The sequence below is a fragment of the Pseudonaja textilis genome, chromosome 2 (assembly GCF_049901715.1).
Source record: "Pseudonaja textilis isolate UNSWEBS1 chromosome 2, rPseTex1.2, whole genome shotgun sequence".
Taxonomy (NCBI): domain Eukaryota; kingdom Metazoa; phylum Chordata; class Lepidosauria; order Squamata; family Elapidae; genus Pseudonaja; species Pseudonaja textilis.
The window spans coordinates 241,424,152-241,433,810 of NC_141991.1; positions in this window are offsets into that span (position 1 = coordinate 241,424,152).

Below are 9,659 nucleotides of genomic sequence, written 5' to 3' on the forward strand. Positions count from 1 at the left end.
ATCCGTGGTGGTGAACCTATGGCACATGTGCCAGAGGTGGCACACAAAGCCCCCTCTCTGGGCATGCGAGCTGTCGACCAAGCTCAGCTCCGCCGCGCACACGCCTCCTGCCAGCCAGCTGGTCTTTGGATCTCTGCGACACATGAGTGGATGTGTGCAGGGAGTCGGGGCACACGCATGGGAAAGGGCGCACACACGGGGGTCACATGTGCATGCAGAAGGATGGGGTACATGTGGAAGGCGTAGAGATTTTAATACTACATCAGGCTGGTACCCAAGAAAGATGCTCAGTTTCTCTTGCTGAAATGAGATCCCCCTTCTAGTCCTTTGGAAAGCCAATCTGGTGCAACTAAAAATAGGGAGACCAGGAGTTCTGATTCTACCGTAGGCACAAAGCCAGCTGGGTGACCTTGGGCCAGCCTCTCTCTCTCAGCCCTAGGAAAAAGATAATGGCAAATCACTTCTGAAATCCTGCCAAGCAAAATTGCAAGGACTCATCCAATCATGAGCAGTCAATACAGATTCAAAGACATATACTTATCACCCAGTCCTTTAAGTAGAGTTAAGTGGAAGAAAGCAGCGGAAGATATCCGAGCACTGATTACATTTAGAGCACTTGGCTACCGGCTCAGCTTTATAGTTATTTGGGGTCCCACAATTACATGATCAAGATTTCCCCCCAGTTTCTGGCATTTTCTGGAAAAATAATGCCCCCAAGGATAAATGGATTCATTTAACGAGCGCAGTATTCACGTAACAATCATGGTGTATGCTTAAACTCTACGGGAGAAAAAAGGTCATAAAAGCAGGCACAATGACATGGTGACCCCTTCATGCCAGCATGAATCTTATGGCCATAACCCAGGGTTCAGTCAAAGGCTACCTGTATATGTTCAGCTTTGGACCTCACTCAAGTACAGCGTCATTCTGCTATTGACCTTTTTCAGGCTTTATATGAGCTTGAAAAAAAAGATGATGCTGCTTCAAGGAGCCGATTCATAATATAACCCTTAAAGCAGCCAGCCTTTTTTTTTTTTTACAGAAGCCTAAAAAAGACCAGCTGCTTTAATCTACACCGAAGACTTTTTGGATTCCTGCAGGATTTAAAGTACTTCTGAATCATTTCCAAAGCATGTACAGCCTTAAACACATTAACCTGTAATATGCTAAGACACCTCTACTGAACCGCCTTTTCTTGGTTTAGCCAAACTAATTTGGAACAAAGTTACAGATAATGTTGAGTTGAAGTTGCCTTTCAATTCCAATTGGTCATGAAGCTAACACACATTTTCTCGGTTGTTACAAAACTGGAAACTTAATGCGATGGCCTCCAACTGAATTGCAAAAATGAAAAGGGAAGGGACTGTATGTGCTGAACAAACAGTTGTGCTCATCATAGAGTGGTCAAGCCTTCAGGCTAGAAACTGGAAGATCATTCTAGACCTTCCTTAGGCATGAAGTCAGCTGGTTGACCTTGAGCCAACCATAAACTTCTCAGCCAGAGGAAGGAGGCAATAGAAAAACACTTTTGAAATCTCACCAAGAAAACTGCAGGGACTTGTCCAGTCAGTTAACAATGACTTGAAGGCAAATAACAATAATAATCATGGTTTGTTATACTATGATTAACCATTGCCCAAAGCCCTCAAGGTCTTAAACCTAATGAAAGGATTTTGAGTACAATAGGGGAAGCTATTCAATAGAATGCTAATTTAATTAGCAATAGCACTTAGATTTTACAGCCCTCCCTAAGCAGTTTACAGAGTCAATATATTGCCCCCCAACAATCTGGGTCCTCATTTTACCGACCTCAGAAGGATGGAAAGCTGAGTCAACCTTGAGTCGGTGAGAATCGAACTGCTGGCAATCGGCAGAATTAGCCTGCAATACTGCATTCTAACCACTGCGCCACCATGTCTCCTTATATTATTAGACAATCCATTCCCTATCCTATCCCTAAACATACAAAAATGGCTTTGTATTAGCAGTGTTCAGCAATATGATTAACTGGTATTGACTGTGCACACTAAAATAAATTAGCAGAAAATTCTGGGTTTGTCCTATATGTTAAAATACAAAAAATTCAACCAGGACTAAATATTTTTACCTCAGAAGGATGGAAGGCTGAATCAACCATGAGTTGGTGAGAATCGAACTGCTGGCGGTCAATAGAATTAGCCTGCAATGCTACATTCTAACCAATTTGCCGCCATGGCTCCTCACTAATCATCATGATTATACCAAATATTTAATCTGAGTAGTAAAGCCTTTTCCCCCCTAGATTTATTATACATCACTGGTATCAAGAAGGCTGGTGATGGTACCAAAATGAGTGAGATGATGGATTCAGAATTATGATGCAAGTTCCAACACTACACATTGGCAACATACAAAAGGAGCAGGATTTGCATTGCTATCTTCTTGCCTGCTTTGTTTCAAGTTACATTTAGAAGTGGGAAGATATTGCATTAATAACTTGAAGAATGCTGCACACTCTTCTGGATCTAATATTTCATTAATGTTAACCATAGTATAGAAATAAACCATGATTGGTGAGCCTCACAGAGCATGCAAAATAAAAACCAAATAAATTACATTGTCATAGTATTTGAAACTAGCCTGTTTTTTAAAAAATCAGCTTCCACTTCATGATTTAACAGTAGGATGAAGGTATAAAGTATGCCATGGTGTTTTAGAGATCTACAGAAAACTTTCACTGAGATGAAACAGACTAGTTAGCAGAACTGGGAGGATTTTAAAAAACTAAAAATATGCGATACCAAAAAGAATTTATAACCTTATTTAGGCAAGTATTACTAGGCTAAAAATTTCCATTAATGGGTCTAGCAAGAATTCAGCCTGATCTTTGAATAGATGAGGATGAGATTTCTCCGGAGTAATTTAGAAAATTTAGAGCTCAAAGCATTGTTAGAGACTCCACACACCCATTTCACGGTCTGTTTCTGTTGCTCCCCTCTGGAAGGAGGTTTTGAAGCATTTCTAGCACGACTACCAGATTCTGTAACAGCTTTGTTCCCTATGCCATCTGTCTGGTAAACTCATAAGATTCATTTTTCTCACTATGTACATGTACACATCTGAACTAGACTGTGTGATTTCTCTGTATCATATAAAATATGTGGATATATGCAACATTTAGGGCACAGGATGGGGGATATCACAGCTAAAATACCAGGCATGAGGTTGAAGAATTAATATGTGGTAGAGCTGGATTGGAAGAAAGACAAGTTTGGTCTGTCGTATATTATTGAGCAATACGTGCAGAACTCATAAAAAAACACCAGGTGAGAAGGAAAGGCTACATCAGGAAGTGATGTTCTCCTGAAAGCTTTTACAAGATTATTATGAGGAAATAAGGTAAAAATTTCAAATGATTTCACATTGGAAGACCTAAAGTGAGTTTGAAAATGTGTGGAAGTTCAGTTGAAACACTATCAATCAGCTATCTAAGTGGATAATAAAAATCAGTAGTAAATGCTCTCTAGGTTTCGAGAGATGCTGGCTAACTTTCTAATGATGAATTAGAAAGATCTGAACTCATTACCAAATCCATTTAAGCTTCTCAACTTGCACAAGACTTCTTTGAAAAATAATTGCTGAAACTGGATTAGATCAACTTGGGTGTCTTATTGTCAATTGGTGCCCGAGGGATAATCTCATGGCATTTGAGCAACCAAAACAAGTTCTATGTGAGGAAAAGTCGTAGATAGAACAACTACAATGATATCCCTTTTCTTTTTATTTTATTGTACTTTAACTTTTAAAGACATTTTCTACTTTTTCCTCTGACAATGCATGCATTTTTTCCATCTGTCATTATTTTAAATCAATAAAATAAAAAACAAAGAATAACATGGATAATTCACTATTGGTTGGAACCAAGTCTCTCACCTTTCTCCACAGCTCAGTTAATCTGCTATCCACCTGTCCTTGAGCATCCTAAAACTATACAAGGGTTAACATTTGTTGTTTCCATTGCCAGTCCCTATCCTTCCCTTACCACTAGAACAGAATGGAAGTGTCCTTATTTGAGGGCATTCAAGATTATGCTGTAAGAGACTGAGAAGTAGCTAGAGAAGAAAACCAGTGGATGTAAGAAGCGGCAAACCAGTCCACAGCTGAAGGACATGAAAAAAACATTGCCTTAATTGCTTGCCCAGAAGTCTGGCTGGGAATTCTACCATTTTCAAGACTATTTCAAGTCCCATATAACCCCCAAACAAGAACTGGAAAGAAATTTCAGAGTGGCACCTTTAATACTAGCAATCTAGTAGTAATTTTTAATAAACCCAGAGAGAATTTGGGAAAGATTCCATGGGTGAAAATCTTAAAGAGGAAAACAACTCAAGAATCTTGGGAAACTCTGAAAAGTATGATCATAGAAGCCCAGACCAGCACAATACCACTGAGAAAGAAAAACAAGAAATCCAAGAAGAAACCAGCATGGCTGCACAAAGATCTGTCTGGCAAATTGAAAGAAAAAAAGGACAAGTACAAAAAATGGAAAGAAGGACATACAACTAAGGCAGAATATCAGCAGATAACCAGAATCTGCAAAGACGAAGTCAGGAGAGCAAAGGCTCAGAACAAACAAAGACTGGCAACAAAAGTCAAAGATAATAAAACAAGTTTCTTCCAACATATAAATAACAAGAAAAAAATCAAGGAAACAGTCAGTCCACTAAAGAGAGAAGATGGCAAGGAAGTAACAGGCAACAGAGAGAAAACAGAACTGCTTAACTCATTCTTTGCATCTGTCTTCACACAAAAAGAAACTATAGCTCAACCCACCAAAAACATAACTGTAAAAGACAGACCAGAAATAAAAGTTAAAATAAGCACCCCCCAAAAATAGTAAAAGAACACCTGTCTGATCTTGATTAACACAAATCATCAGGGCCTGATGGATTACATCCCAGAGTTTTAAAGGAGCTGGCAGAGATCATTTCAGAACGACTGCACCATATCTTTCAAAAATCCTGGAGCACCGGAGAACTACCAGAGGACTGGAAAAGAGCTGATGTGGTTCCCATCTTCAAAAAAGGGGGAAATAAAACAGACCCAGGAAACTATAGACCAATCAGCCTAACATCAATACCCAGGAAGATACTGGAAAAGATAATAAAAAAACAGATCTGCCAACATCTAGAAACAAGGAAAGTAATAACTAGCAGTCAGCACGGGTTTAAGAACAGATCATGCCAAACCAATCTTATTTCATTCTTCAATATAGACTAAATTAGTAGACCAGCAAAATACTGTGGACATAATATATTTAGATTTCAGCAAGGCATTCGACAAAGTAGACCACAACCTACTTCTTAGTAAGCTAGAAAAAAGTGGAGTAGATAGCACCACCAGTAGATGGACACGCAACTGGCTGGCAAACCGTACTCAACGAGTAGTCCTTAATGGGTCTAAGTCTACATGGAGGGAAGTAAGCAGTGGGGTGCCACAAGGTTCCATCTTAGGCCCAGTACTCTTCAATATCTTCATTAACGACTTAGATGAGGGAATAGAAAGGGAACTTACCAAATTTGCAGATGATACTAAGCTGGAAGGACTAGCTAACACCCAAGAAGATAGGCTCAAGATCTAGATGGATCTTGACAGACTAGAACACTGGGCCATATCTAACAAAATGAAATTCAATGTAGAGAAAAGTAAAGTCCTACACTTCAGCAAGAAAAACCCAAAGTACACATATAGCCTGGGTGAAACCAGGCTCAATAGCAGTAAGTGTCAGAGGAATCTTGGAGTCTTAGTGGACAACCAGCTAAATAGGAGTCAGCAGTATGCAGCAGCAGCCAAAAAAGCTAATGCAATCCTAAGTTGTATTAACAGAGGGATACAATCAAGACCAAGGGAGGTACCAATAACCACTATATAAAGCCCTAGTAAGACCACACCTAGAGTACTGCATCCAGTTCTGTTCACATTACAAAAAAGATGTTGAGACTCTAGAAAAAGTACAGAGAAGAGCAACCAGGATGATTAGGGGACTGGAGACTAAAACATATGAAGAACATTTACAGGAACTAGGCTTGGCTAGTCTAGTGAAGAGAAGGACCAGGGGAGACATGATAGCAGTTTTCTAATATTTGAGGGGCTGCTATAGAGAGGAAGGGGTCAAGCTATTTTCCAAAGCACTTGTAGGCCAGACAAGGAATAATGGATGGAAACTGAACAAGGAGAGATTTAATCTGGAAATAAGGAGAAACTTTGTGACAGTGAGAACAATCAATCAATGGGACAACTTGCCCTTGGAAATTGTGGGAGCACCATCACTGGAGACTTTCAAGAAGAGATTGGACTGCCATTTGTCAGAAATGGTATGGGATCTCCTGCTTGGGCGGGGGGTTGGACTAGATGACCTACAAGGTACCTTCCAACTCTGATGATCTGTTATCTGTTATCTGATATAGTCAAAGGCTAAAAACCTCCAGTGTGGGAACATGCCTTTAAGAATTGACTAATTAAGTAATTATGTAGTCATCCAATCAGCCTTAGGCAAGGAAGGCCCACTTCTATATCTTCAGTTGCCATGTCATTCTGTAAACAAAGGCTTGGTAATAAGGATGATAGCACTTAGACTTGTATATCTCATGCCATAGTTTTTTACAGCACTCTGAGCAGTTTACAATGTTAGCATATTGCCCCTAACAATCTGGATCCTCCTTTTACTGCCCTTGGAAGAATGGAAGTCTGAGTCAAACTTGATCCATTGTCAAGGTTGAACTCCAGGCTGTGGGCAGAGCTATTGTGCAATACTGCATTCTAACACATTCGATGTCTACACATATTGTTGCAACAACTTTCAAGTTAGCATGTCTTTGAGCTATTATGGCTATAATTCTGTAAAATTCCGAAGAGCCATTATAATGCAGCAAAGAAATATGGAACATTCTAAATTTTTGTAGTACTAATCTCAATGTTGATGGAGGACCATAAGGGTCTGATAGATCATAATGGAGGCCACAATCTTCTAAAACAGGATTTCCTAAACTTGGACACTTTAAAACATGTGCAATTTAATTCCCAGATTCACCAATTCTTCTCAATTCCCAGAATTCCCTAAACAGCATTACTAAGAAATTCTGGGAGATGAAGTCCCTATGTCTCAATGTTGCTAAGGTTGGGAAACCCTGTTTTAAAACCAATATGTTGCACCATTGCATCTAATCCTAAAAATACTTTTGCAATCTTGAATACAGGCTATCTCCCATAATTATGAATATGAAAAGTATTGTTTTGATGGATGGCTGAAATATTTCAAACAAGCTCTCTGAAAATCCATATGAATGGTAACTTTCTTGCATGGATTGCAGCATTCAAACAAGTAAAACTATTACTAGGCGATCAATGTACCAAAGCTAGTTACTGTTCTGTCTACATACATAATACCAGTTCCCAGGAGATCCGGCAATCTTTCAATCTTTTGGTGTTTTTTTACATTACTTAATCTGAGAAATTTTAGGAATGTAGGGGGCTGTTTTAATCAAAATAATTAACTCTGCAGAATGAAAATGTTCATTATAAGCCCATGATGGAGAGTAGTGTTTCATATATGTGGAGAAGCATTGCAGTTTCTTGCAGCACACCCTGAATTGTGCAAGGCAGCCATCAATTCACCTTCACCTTATATCCTCTATAAAAACAAAACTACAACTGCCACGACTTCCTGTCTGCTAGCTGCCTTTGATGAAAAGGTTTGTGCCTCACATCTGGCTAGGTTAATGTTAGAATGAATTCCAGGTCCCTCCATTTGTCCTGACAACAGATGCATAAACATTTCTCAGATGAATGAGAGGTGAGGGAAAGGCTATAATTCTTCAAAACACTTCAGGAAATATTTGTAGCTACGCTTCTGGACTTGATTTATATTACTTTTTTTCTTTCTTTCTATGTCTGCAATGCATACCATTGCTGACTCACATCTTAAATTCAGGTCAAGAATTTCAAATAAAAGCCTAGATAGTTTGGATGCAATATATGGTTTGTTCCAGGGTTCCAAATTATCTTTGGTGAAACTGCCAAAAGTTTAACACATATATGTTGCAATTACAGTATCAAATTATATTATATAAGGGGCTGCCAAAAAGAAGAGGGGATATTCTCCAAAGCTCCTGAAGGCGGACAAGAAGACATGGATGGAAGCTAATCAAGGAGAAAAGCAACTTAGAACTAAGGAGAAATTTCCTGTTAGAACAATTAGTGGAAGGATTTGCCTCCAGAAGCTGTGAGTGCTCCATCACTCATTTTTCATTTTCAAGAAGAGATTAGATAACCATTTGACTGCATTGGTATAGGATTTTCTGCCTGTGGGTTGGAGTAGAAGACACCCAAGGCAGTGGTGGGATTAAACATTTTTTTTTACTACTGGTTCTGTGAGCATGGCTTCATGGGCGTGCCTTGGCTTGGTGGGCGTGGCTTGGTGGGTGTGGCAGGGGAAGGTTACTGCAAAATCCCCATTCCCTCCCCACCCCACTAACCTGCTTCCCAGCTCTGTTCTCCAGTGCAGGGCAACAAAAGAAGACCCAGCCGATCAGCAGGGATTCGGGAGGCAGAGAATAGATGGGGGCGGGGCTAGTCAGAGCTGGTATTTGCCAGTTCTCCTCAACTGCTCAAATTGGTTCTCCAGAACTGGCCAGAACCTGCTGAATACCCCCTCTGTTCCAAGGTCTCTTCCAATTCTATTATTCTGTGATATTACAGGCCCACCAAAAACAATACCAGTAGTCCACAACTTACAACCATTTGTTTCACCAATATTCGTGTTGCAACAAAAAGTGTAACTTATGACTGGTCCTAAGTTGCAACAATCCCCCAACTTCATGTGATCAAAATTCAGGCACTTGGCAACTGGCATGAATTTACAATGGTTGCAGCATCCCAGGGTCATGTGATCATCACTCATAACTTTCCTGACTGGCTTCTGACCGGCAAAGGGGAAGTGTAAAGCTGGATTGGCTTAATGACCGCATTATTCATTTAACAACTAGTGATTCACTTAATCATAGCAAAATATTAAATATAATTGGGCACAATTCAATTAACTTGCTTTGCAATGGAAATTCTGGTCCAAATTGTGGTCATAAGCCAAGGACTCAGTGGTGGGTTGCTGCCAGTTCACATGGGCTCACCTGTAGTTACGACCATTGGTTGGGCCCGCCCAGGTGCTATCCTGACCTATATATTTAACCTTTTTGCTCGCTGACCAGCTGCTTTCGGTGCCTTGCCAGATCTGCTCACCCTGGCTGTCGTGCACAGGAAATCCCCTTGGTTTTGCAGTGCGATCACTCACATTTTTGGCCAACTGGTTGTTAAAAGTATGTGCAGCCCACCTCTGCAAGGACTACTTATATCCACTTTATCATGCAGATTCATGCCTGGAGTTTTCTTCTCTCCCACTATCTCTATCCAGAGCTAGAAGAAAGTGAAGGGATAGCACTCAGACCTACGGCAATGAAGACTTTTCAAGTACAGAGAGAAGATAAATGTGGAATTAGGATCAAGCAACGACACTGTTATCATGAACCACTTTGTGTAGATAATATAATAAATGATTGTTTGGGGGAAAAACACCTACATGAACTTGTTCTGCCTGACTAGCTTAATTTCTGCACATCTGCACATTG